Consider the following 12,296-nt stretch of genomic DNA (forward strand, 5'->3'; position numbering starts at 1 on the left):
GAATCCACTTTGTCCTTGGAGTCCATGCCAAAAGCGGTGTTCTTACTCCAAGATTCGGATGCCCCCATACTTGACATTAGTTTCTAGTAACCCAGTCATCTTTAGTGACAAGGTTCAAAGGAGTCGAGGTTTTTCCTCGGTCTCCGCACATCCACACCTTGTATATCTTAATTGATTAAATCAATTCACCTTGCGGTTACAATCCCGGTACCCCTTTTTGCTTACTCCTCCGTCCATAAGCACTGTGGGTAATCGGGATTATCAAGTCCATTTCCTTTCCTTTCCATTAACGACCATCTCATGATCCAATCGCCCTTTAAAAACGACGCCCTATCCTTTAGGATGATAATTCGCAATACCACTTCTAGTGGTCCCGATTCAACCTCACTCAATCGCATATAAATCAACAAAGTCAGACTATTGACATAACTTTTTCCATAATTTTTCCCCATGACGGGGAAGAAACGTCAATCTTTCATTACAAGCCATACGCCAAGGTAATAGCCATTCCTCCCCGGCACATTCTGTGCTCCATAAGTGAAAATTCCCTTACTCGCAATCCGTGAACGAAAAATTCTATTGCTTATTCCTCTTCCGATCATCCACTTCATTCATTATGACCCATTATCATTCCTTAGAATTAGGGTAACAACTAGTCATAAGACTTTCGAATTTCAATCCCCTCACGGACTTCACGTTTCATTCAAAGGGTCCTTGACCACCCTTAGTACACGTAGACAGCTTCGAGAACTTTGTCTCGTATTGGTGGATCGCCTTCGGATCTTTGCAAAGCTATTAAAGTTCGGACAGTCCTTGTTCTCGAGTAACCTTAGAAAGGTACTTTCTATTGGACAACTTGGCGAAGACAATCCAAGCATATATCATGCCTTCAAGGAAAAACCCTTTCTTTAGCGATCTTTCACCAATCATCGACGGCCTCTTAAGGCTAGTAACGCCGGGGTCACTTTCTTTCTTTAGTGCACCCAAAACTTTTAAGGTTTTCTCACGAAACCCTCAATCCGGAGGGAGGCGGTTTCAAATTCACTTTCTCTATTGAACCTTAGTTGACCTCAGCCTTGTGGTCCACCTCACAAGCTATTCAAAGCCCTTGTGGTTCTTTCCACGCCTTCAATTCAGAAATGAGTAACTCATAGTCACATTTCTCGTGACTTCCATCACTTAACTCAGCAGCACTAATATCTGTCACCATAGTGACTTAGGCACAATGGCAGCTCCCCCTCGAGTTTGTCCACCCATTAATTTTTCTCATTTCCATTTAGAATTCTCGCGATCCCTTATTCCACTTGGGTCTTGCATAATTAACAAATCGAGCCATTTTCTCCTCCAGTACTTATACTCCGGTCGCTCATCTCTACTCAATTCTTGGATGTTCTCATATCTTGCATATACGAGCCAAGTGCTCCTCTAGCGACCGTACGTTGGTCGATCAACCTTATTAGGTTCTCATATCACTTGAACCACTGTGATTCTCTTCAGGAATCAAAAACTTGAGTCATCTACTCAAGCCTAGCAATTTCAGGCTGCTCATCTCATCATTCATCACCAGCAAGCAACCATCCAGTGGTTCTCAAACAACTCTCGACTAATTGCCCATTGTCTAATGATCCCAAATCATCCTCAAGCAGCAACCACATAACAAGCCAACCTCAACTAGGTAGTTTCTCAATTAACAGTCATATACCGGGCAAGCCTTAGCTTAGCCAATGCCAATCACAAGCATCAATTTTCTTCTCGAACGGCTCCCGCCGCCAAGTACGAAACTCATAATCACGCCAATCACGGGCGCCCTTACAAATGTCAAGCCACTACAAAATTCAATATGAGGATCAACTCCGTACACTACATCTCTTAACCAAAATCGGACTCAACATGATATACCTAGACTCTCACTTTCAAATTATGACTTGGGTCATTCCCGCCCCCTTGCTATCTTAGAAGCCCGCCGGGAGCCGCTCTTTGTCCGGACCTCTTTGTCCCGGCGATCACTCCCCGCCCTCATCGGACCTAGTTGTTGCGGGTTGTCCTAAGCCATATTTCTACGGAGAGAGTCCCGTTCCACACAACCCATATCATGCTTCATTACGGTTTATAGGTATCCCGTCACTTGTCCCACACCAAGCGACAGGTTTATTAAGTCCAATCATGATAAGCTCATGCATGCACATTCATCAACTTTCGTTTTAATGCCACAAACACCTGCACTTTGCATGACTGTCCTCGTTACTCGACGTACCATAGTCGCTTCCGGATCAATTCTTATCCACAAAAGAAATCTAATTCCACCAATGATTGTCACGTCTCATAGATCAATTGCCTATGTTCTAGCATATTCTTCAAGTTGAATCATTAACAAACCATAATCATAGTCATATAACCCAACCGACTCTTCATTCAAAAGTAATCCTCTATTAGCCTCAACCACATATACAACCTCAAAATCCATACTTAGGACTCTTCAATTTCATGCTTGCTCACTTATAAACCTCAATAATATCATCATCCAAGTTTACCAATAAAACAAAATGATACTAGAACCATTAGAATATAATACGGGTTCAAGCCTATAATCCTCAAGATTCGGAAATCAATGCCTTAGCCTAAGAGTCCCAAGTATCTAATCGTCCCCAAGTCATCACTCCTTATTACTCCAAGTCTCAATCTCATTTGATCGAGCTGACCTTGCTCTGATACCACTCCAAACGGGGATGTCACGACCCGAACCCTGCGAGCTTGTCGACATCCCACCCGGCCACACTTATGTACGGTTCTCCAGGATCCAAAGGCCAACAAATTCATGCGGAAGCAAAAACAAATCCCCGTACAGAAACAATTAACATCACGATGACTTGGGACGATAAAAACAAACTTATATGCATATCCACATGTTCTACACAATTTTCCAAACCTAGGGCTTCGGGGGCCCTTTGTACAAACCCGTGACCACCTATAGAAAAAGGTATGTGGTCGAAGCCCGCTACACAACCAAAATACAACACTCTACAAAACTAAGAGGCCAACTATCTTATGCCTCGTCCTCGCTATTTCAAGCGGCTACTCAGCATCCGTAGGCTCCACAACTTCTCCATCTTCTCCCCGGCACCATGACCTCGGGGAATACTAAACCTTTGAGGTGGGTCATTCATACTTGTGGCGGAGGGTCTCGAAAAAACAACGAACCCACGACGGGGTGAGATAAAATCTCAGTAAGCTAGCCCCTAATCCTATATTAGGGCTCTAGTGCCTCCGGACACATTTTCAATGAACAATTTCCAACAACTCTTCTTTCTTACTAAAAATTCCACAATTTAATTCCAGAAAATTCCATTCTTTCTCCGAAAATTCCCACACCTTCTCAAATATTCTACGTTACTCCCGTTTCGGCGTTCCACGCCTCGGTCGACAATAAAATATTCTACGTGCTCCCGGGGCCCGCATTTAACGCATCGGGCCATAATATAAATATCCACATTGATCCAAAGCCCGCGTTTAACGCATCAGGCTGTCATAGAAAATTCCACGTTACTCCGAAAATATTCCACACTACTCCGAATATTCCACGTTACTCCAAAATATTCCACGTTACTCAAGAATATTCCACGTTACTCCATCGCCATCATACAAGTTCATAACAATGAGCCTCGGACCTTTATAGAACACGGCTCTACTTATATATATATTCCAGGGGTCTCGGACACAAAGGAATACGACCCACAAATCTCGGTCTCGGACACATAGGAACACGACCGGATCAAGTCTCGAGACAATTAGTCGAACACGACTCACTTTGGTCTCGGACGACTTAATTGAACACGACTTTCATACTTTCTCGGTCTCGGACAATCGACGAATACGGCTCACGTTGGCCTCGAGGCGACTTGATTGAATACGACCATCACATTTCCTCGGTCTCGGACAATCGGGCGAATACGGCTCACTTTGGCCTCGGACGACTTGATTGAATATGACCATCACATTTCCTCGGTCTCGGTCAATCGGACGAATACGGCTCACTTTGGCCTCGGGACGACTTGATTGAATACGACCATCACATTTCCTCGGTCTCGGACAATCGAGACGAATACGGCTCACTTTGGCCTCGGACGACTTGATTGAATATGACCATCACATTTCCTCGGTCTCGAGACAATCGGGACGAATACGGCTCACTTTGGCCTCGAACGACTTGATTGAATACGACCATCACATTTCCTCGGAATCGTTCGGGATCACGTGATTCACTCACGTTAGAGAATTAATAATTCGGGATCACCCGATCAATTTATGCTACCATAGTATCCAATCCACGCCATGCGACCATATTATGCTAACGTAGCAATTTATAAATCACGTGCCATTAAAATTATACTAACGTGGAAATTTATCACGGCCAAACAATAATAATTTTCTAACATATAATTAATTTACAACCATAGTACTATACTATAATAATGTCACATTAATAAGCACCGTGGCATAACGACTTTATGTCACATAAAAGTAACTCTAGTTAATATATAAACTAACCATGGTTCAAAAATTAACTAGAGTCAAATACTAACCTAACCATGATTAAATAATAGCATAAAGTAACTATAGTTAAGCATAAAGTAACCATGGTCCAACTTTGACCACACAAGTCCTCTTGACTTCACTATTCATTCAAGAACATGGTTTCTCTCTCTCCTCCAATCTTCATTCTCGGCCAAGGCATAAAAATGGCCAAAAACAACCAATTTTCCACCCAAATCTACCAAATCTCAAGTCCATTAGCACCCTAGGTACCTAATATAAGGTTAGGGACCAACTTACCACAATTCTAATGAATTTTCCGACGAGAAAACGAGAGAAAATTTGATTCCAATCCGGCGGCTCTCTTGTTCGGCTAAAACCCCCAAAGATCCGGCGGTCCCGGGCGACTCACGGTGAAAGTTAAGCTCCGGCGGTCCAAGGCGACACCGGCGGCGGCTTGAAGAATTTTCGGCAATGGAGGGTGAGAGAGAGAGAATTTGGCCAAGTGAGGGAGTGTGAGGTAGAGAGAGAAAGTGAGCTAGAGAGAGAGTGTGCTCTTGAAAAATGAAGAAGAAGGGGCCAAAATAATAATTAATATAAGTTAAGATAATTATTGGATCCACAAAGTCAAGAGGGATAAAAAAAAAATAATTTCCTCCCCCACCAAGACTAGTCAATCTCGGCCAAAGGGAAAAATGACCAAAATACCCTTCGCTCCAAGTGAAAAATGGGGTATTTTTCGAGGGCAAATGGGTCCTTTCCCATATCCAGTCCAAATCTACTTTTCCCGAACCTCTTTGGGGTGAACTGCGAAGGAATTGCACTCGGGATGAGGAAACGTCCAAAATTTTTATCTATTGAAACCCTGAAGGTCCGACGTCAAATTCTCAAGCTCGATTCGCGATCAATCTCGATCAATAGAATTTTCAGCATATCTCAAACTAACGGGCGGCTTTTAGGAGTTACGCGTATCGACCCGTGATTAAAATCACGTTTAAGAATTACTCGAGCCATGGCGACCTTGGTTGTCATTCAATTGCGAGGGTCAATCACTAGTCCCAATGGTCGCGATCGTTAGAAAATAATTCGGGGACGTTCGGAACCCATACGAGGTCGGACGGAATCACCCGTGCTCCAAGCGTAGGGTATTATCCAAATCGTTCCCTAATCATTCTAGGATCGGCCTATATTGGTCCAGAATATTCCCTCGACAATTTTCATGGCCAAAGAGTCAATCCAGGATCAAGTTCTTAGGTCCACGTACTTGATTTTCCTAGCTAGCCATTCCCATTTGGTTAGTACGCTCAAGAGGGATCAACTCCGAGTGAGATTAGACTGAAATACATCAATGAGACCTTTCATTTATTCAAAGCTTCGAAAGTGGGTCGGAATTCGGGATGTCACAAATATCTTCTTGATATTCTTGTTTGCCGCTTCCACGGCTCCATTCATTTGCGGGCGGTAAGGTGAAGAATTAAGGTGTCGTACCTTAAATTGTTCCAATAGTTGATCGACTACCTTGTTGTTCAGATTAGAGCCATTGTCCGTAATGATGGCTCTTGGCACTCCATATCTTGAGATGATATCTCGCTTGATAAACTTAGCCACACTATTCGCGGTGACATTGGCATATGAGCTGGCTTCAATCCATTTGGTGAAGTAGTCAATAGCCACCAAAATAAAGCGATGTCCGTTTGAGGCCTTTGGGTTGATAGGGCGGCTAATCATATCAATTCCCCACATGCAGAATGGCCATGGCTCTGACATTTGATGTAGCTCGGTTGGCGGCACATTTATTTTGTCGCCGTATACCCGACATTGATGACAGGATCTAACATGCTGGTTGCAATCCGACTCGATAGTCATCCAGTAATATCCGAGTCTCATGATCTTCTTGGCGAGAAGGTGACCATTCATATGCGGTCCGCATTCCCCTTCATGAATCTCTTTCATAATAAGATTTGCTTCTTTCGAGTTTACGCACCTCAACGGGACCGAGTCAAAGGATCTTTTGTATAGGATCTGTCCGCTGAGGAAAAATTTAGATGCCATCTTGCTTATGTACTTTTTATCTTCCGGTTGATCGTCCCCAGGGAATTCGCCCTTGGTAGGTAATTCTTGATGTCATGATACCACGGTTCTTCATCGGGCTCTTCTTCAATGACCATGCGGTATGCGGGTTGCTCCAAGATGTCAATCCTTAATGGCTCTATCTCAAGACCATTTTGCACTTGTAACATGGGTGACGGTGTGGCCCGAGCATCGGCAAAATGGTTCGAGTTCTCGGCGAATATTCAAAAGTGATCTCCTCAAAATGTTGGATCGGCTCCTCGAGGTACTTATGATAAGGAATAAGCTTGGGATCCTTTATCTTCCACTCCCCTTGAGTTTGTAAAATGATTAGCATGGAATCTCCATATACCGGTAGCTTCTTCACCTTTAATGAGATGGCCAATTGTAATCCTAGTATGCGGGCTTCATATTCGAAATGTTGTTGGTGCGGGGGAATACCAACTTGGCTGAAACTGGATAATGTTGATCTTCGGGGGATATCAGAACTGCCCCGGTGCCTGATCCAGTGAGGTTCACTGCACCATCAAAGTACATTGTCCATTTGTCTTCGGATATATTCATGATTTGACCTCCCTTGTTTTGCTCTGAAACGTCCTTAGGAGGGTTCTCGGCTAGCATATCAACAATTGCTCTTCCTTTGACAGACTTTTGGGAAGAGGTTTTGATATCAAACTCTGAAAGCAATATTTGCCATTTAGCCATCTTTCCTAGCAATGTTGGCTTCTCCAAAAGGTATTTGATAAGATCATTCTCGGTGACCAATTCTATATGATAATGCAGCGTATCTTGCCTCAATCTGTGGAGGACCCAAACCAATGCTACGCAAGTCCTTTCCATTGCTGGGTACTTGGCTTCAGATGTTGTAAACTTTTTGCTCAAATAATATATGGCTCGCTCTTTACAATCCTTGGGGTTAGTTTGGGCAAGTAAAGCTCCCAAGGACTCATCATTAACCGTCAGATGTAGAGTTAAAGGAATATTAGGGATAGGAGGTACCAACACCGGAGGTTGTACCAAATATTCCTTGATCTTCTCAAATGGTTGTTGACATTCTGCATCCCATTTGACCTTCGCACCTTTCTTTAACAGCTTGAAGAAGGGTTTTGCCGTTTCTGACGGTTGGGATATGAATCTGGATATATAATTCAACCTTCCGAGTAGGCCCCTTATTTCCTTAACAGTGGAAGGAGTCCCTATTTCCCATATAGCTTTGATCTTGGAAGGGTCAATTTCAATACCACGGCTGCTCACCACGAATCCTAGCAGCTTTCCGGATCTTGCGCCAAATACGCACTTTGCCGGATTCAACTTGAGCTTATACTTTCTCAATCGATCAAATAACTTCTTCAGCACTTTAACATGGTCTTCTCCAGGTCTGGACTTGGCAATCATATCATCCACATAGACCTCAATCTCCTTATGTATCATGTCATGAAAAAGGGTTACCATAGCCCTCTGATATGTTGCCCCTGCATTTTTCAATCCAAATGGCATTACCTTGTAAGAGAAAGTTTCCCATTGTGTAGTGAATGAGGTCTTGATCTTATTTTCTTCCTTCAGCATGATCTGATTATATCCCGAGAATCCATCCATAAAGGAGAATAATTCAAAGCCCGCGATCGTCGACGAGCACATCAATGTGCGGTAAGGGAAAATCATCCTTCGGACTAGCTTTGTTTAAGTCCCGATAATCCACGCATATTCTAATTCTTCCGTCCTTCTTCTTAACTGGTACGATGTTCGCGACCCAATCAACATATGGGACAGCCTCGATAAATCCAACTTTAAGGAGCTTCATCACCTCTTCCTTGATTTTATCCGCCGATTCGGGATTCATTCTTACGGGCGATTGATTTACTGGTGTGCAAGAAGGATTTGTGGGCAAAGCATGCTCCACAATCTCACGATCTAGACCCGGCATGTCAGCATACGACCCAGGCGAAGATATCTTGATATTCCTTGAGTAACACCGTCATTCTTAAAATATCTGCTTGCAGACGGGTGTCCTCCTATTTTCACTTCCTTGACACAAGTCGAATCCCCCAAATTAATAGTGATAGGTTATTCAGAAATAGGAGGCTTAGATTCTTCAAAATAATCCCATTCTCTCTTGATATCGCTCACATCAACCTCGTCTATATCAACTTCGCATGCATAGTCATCGAGCTGATCTGAGTCACATATTAACTTGTTATGTATGGGTGGGATGACATGCCTGAAATGCACAATGAAAGGTTAGTATTCAAAGATGATAAAATTGAAGGATGCATGATTTCTATCATGAAAACATTTTTCAAATTTCAATTTTTTTTAGACAAAGAAAGGAGAACTAGTCAACGATCTTCCGGACATCCTGGTTCTCAAAAGCTATTTAAAACTCTAGATCATATGGCGGATCGGGCCTCAAGTTTCATGGTAGAATCAATTGTCATCATCGGACCAATCCGTTGCTCCATATGTCTGTAATCAAATTTGAAATGTTTTTCATTAATAGATGCAATTAAGAGTAATACTGTATCGCACTTCTTGGATCGCAGCATGCGACCCAAAGGGTGCTAAAAAGTGAAAAGCTTCAAAAACAAATGCAATAATCAAAATCCATTAAAAGATAAAGTTCAGAAAGAGCCTTTTACTCGGGGGTGGGGAAATCATCGTCCAGCCACTTAATTATCACATTCACCCGATTATCCAGGAACGGGTTGAATAAGTCTGGCTCTGCATCCTCAGAAATGTCCTCATCTTCCAGCCATTTGCCTCCTTTAGAGAATACCTCGAATAAAGGGTTTAGGAGCATTTTTCCTCTAGCTTTCCATACATCGGTGCCTATGAAACGGTCACCTTGGCGTCCACGGCGTCCACGGTCTCCATAACGATTGTTTCGACCTCGGCCTCGACCTATGTTATTTTTCGCTATTCCATTATAACCCGGACCAACCTTGTGGTCATTTGAGCCCAAATTCAAAGGGTTACGGATTCCACGACCATATTTCCCTAATCCAAGACCCGGAATAAATCCATTCGAGAGTAGCACTTTTCCCGCCATAGTCGTAGGTCTCGAAAGCTCTGGTGTAGCCACCTTTGCATCTGGTGACACATGCATGACGGATACAATGTCAAAGGTGTGATAACTCAGCTCCTCCTCTTTTGAGGGTTCAATGTATGGGACCATCCCTTTTAAAGTCGCTCGATGTCCCGTCTCGCCATGGACGGTGATCAACTGACCCTTGACCACAAATTTTAACTTTTGATGCAGAGAGGAAGGTACCGCTCCGGACACATGAATCCACGGTCTTCCCGGGAGCGGGGTAAAGGCGCTTGGAATATCCAACACTTGGAACGGTATAGAGAAAGTTACCGGTCCAATGTCAATGTCCAGCTCAATCTCTCCTAAAACATTCTTGGAGACTCCATCAAATGATCGGATGGTGGCCTTGGATGTCTTCACAAAATCATCATTGATCCCCAAGCTTCTCAAAGTGCTTAGTGGACACGGGTTAAAAGCAGAACCGTTATCGATCGGGACGCGAGGAACCTCCTTCCCGTGACACCTCACAGCTATGTAAAGGGCTTTGTTGTGGACCCGCCCTTCTTTCGGGAAGTCTTCGTCCAATAAGGATATCTGGTCCTTCGGAAGGATAGCACCCACAAAGTTTCCTAGTTGCACTTCGTTAATTGTTTCCGGAACATGCACCTCATCCAGCACTTTCAAAAGGGCATCCTTGTGCTTTTCGGAATTTTTGAAGAGATCCAAGAAGGAAATGCATGCGGGCATTTTCCGCAGTTGGTCAACGACCTCGTATTCACCGGTCCTCACGACCGATTGCAACTTCTCAACCTCTTCCGCAGTTGGGACTCTCTTTTCGGAATCCGCTTCTCTCGGGGGATAACATCTTCCGGATCTCATTATGGCGTCAATCTCGCCCGTTCCATAATCCCAATGAAGCGCCCTTGAGTTGTACTCTTCCACGGGCGGTAATTTAATCCTCACCGGTATGATCCTTTCTGGTAGTGATTTAGATGTTGATGGTTTTTCCGAACTAGAAGCTTCCAACTCCCAGCTATCTACTTTGTTCAAATCAATCACGAAACGAATTGGGGTATCTACCATCCCGATCATTTCATCCTCATGAACATCCTCGGGGTTATGTTCTGGACCGGGCCTTATCGGCGTGGCATTTTCTTCGTCCAGATCCCTCCGCCTTTCCCTTCTGACTCTTAGGATAATCCCCTCAATTCTCATACCGATCTCCACCGGATGTTGGAATGACGAGTAAGTGTACGCATACATGCGATCAAAGTATTCCGCCGGAAGTGACTTCAGCACAAACTCAAGCATTTCTCTCTCCGACGGCGGCGGTTGCACCATCACGGCGTGCTTCTTCCACCTCCTGGCGAAGAGTTCAAAACTTTCGTCTTCGCCTTTTCTGATATTCAGCAAATTGGCCTTAGTGAAATAACCTCTAATTCCAGCTTCAAAGTAGCGTATAAAGTGCTCCGATAAATCTTCCCGACTTGGTACCCGGTCTAGGTCAATTAATCGAAACCATGCTAGTGCGGGGCCCGTTAAACTATGTCCGAAATTCCGGATCAATGTTTCATCATCTTCATGGTGGCCAACCATTTGGCGGAGATAATATGAGATATGCGCCAGAGGACACCGGCGCCATTATACTTCGTGCGGAAGGTCACTCTCGGGTTCGTGCCTTGAGGCGGAACATTTCTTGCTTGAGTAAGTGGCGTAATCAGCTCCTTCAATTCATCCATTTTCCTCGACACGTCATCTCCTTGCTCTTGCAGTAGGGCGATCTTTCGATTTTGTGTGTCTATAGCCCACCGCATTTCCAGAATCTGCATGCTCTCTTCTAATCTCGTGGCGTCATTCTTAGCCATCAATTGCGATAATTCCGCTACCATGGTTGTTAAATGTCGCATATGGGTCTCCAAATTAGAAAGTCGCACGTTGGACTCCTGATTCACCTGCTCATTCTGAGGAGTCGCTTGGTCTTTAACTTCATCGACCGTTCCCACAAATTCTTCACTTGCGGGGTCATCCATTCCACCCCATCCATCGGGGACTACATCTCCGGAATCGACAAAAAAGCTTGGGGGTGCCGAATACAACACTTTAAAGTTGTAACCACCACTATCTTCCCCCAGGTTATCAACTATTTCGCCCCTCTCTAGGGCTTTACGCAAAAATCTTCTATCGCCTCGGCGGGCCTTATCCAGACGGACTTCATATTCATCTATCTCTTCGATTTCTTGACCATCTTTGATGCTCATCAAATATCCCGAGGGTATTTTCAAAACAGCTCCCCTCGTAGGTTTCATCGCGAACTCCTCGGACAGCATGTCCACCGTCACGTAGGTCCCCTTGAAAGCGACATTTTCCATTCTTCCTATGACGCCCAAGCTAATCAATTTTTCCAAGCAAGCCTCTTTTTGCTCCCGGGAAATACTCTCTCCTTCCGAGTATTGCGAGGCCAATGTCAAGACATCCCGCATTTTACCCATATCCGCTATGAATTCCAGAACCTCATCCTCTTCACCTCCGAAAATCGCGTTCACCTCGCGATGCTCGGGTAGCGTGTTCTGCTGCACATTCGGTTCGGCTTTATCAAACTCCAGAACTTTTCCGTCGATCAATGCTTGCACCTTGAACTTCGGAGCGAGACAGTTGTCGGCATTATGCC

This window comes from Rhodamnia argentea, chromosome 4 (genome assembly GCF_020921035.1).
Source record: "Rhodamnia argentea isolate NSW1041297 chromosome 4, ASM2092103v1, whole genome shotgun sequence".
NCBI lineage: Eukaryota > Viridiplantae > Streptophyta > Magnoliopsida > Myrtales > Myrtaceae > Rhodamnia > Rhodamnia argentea.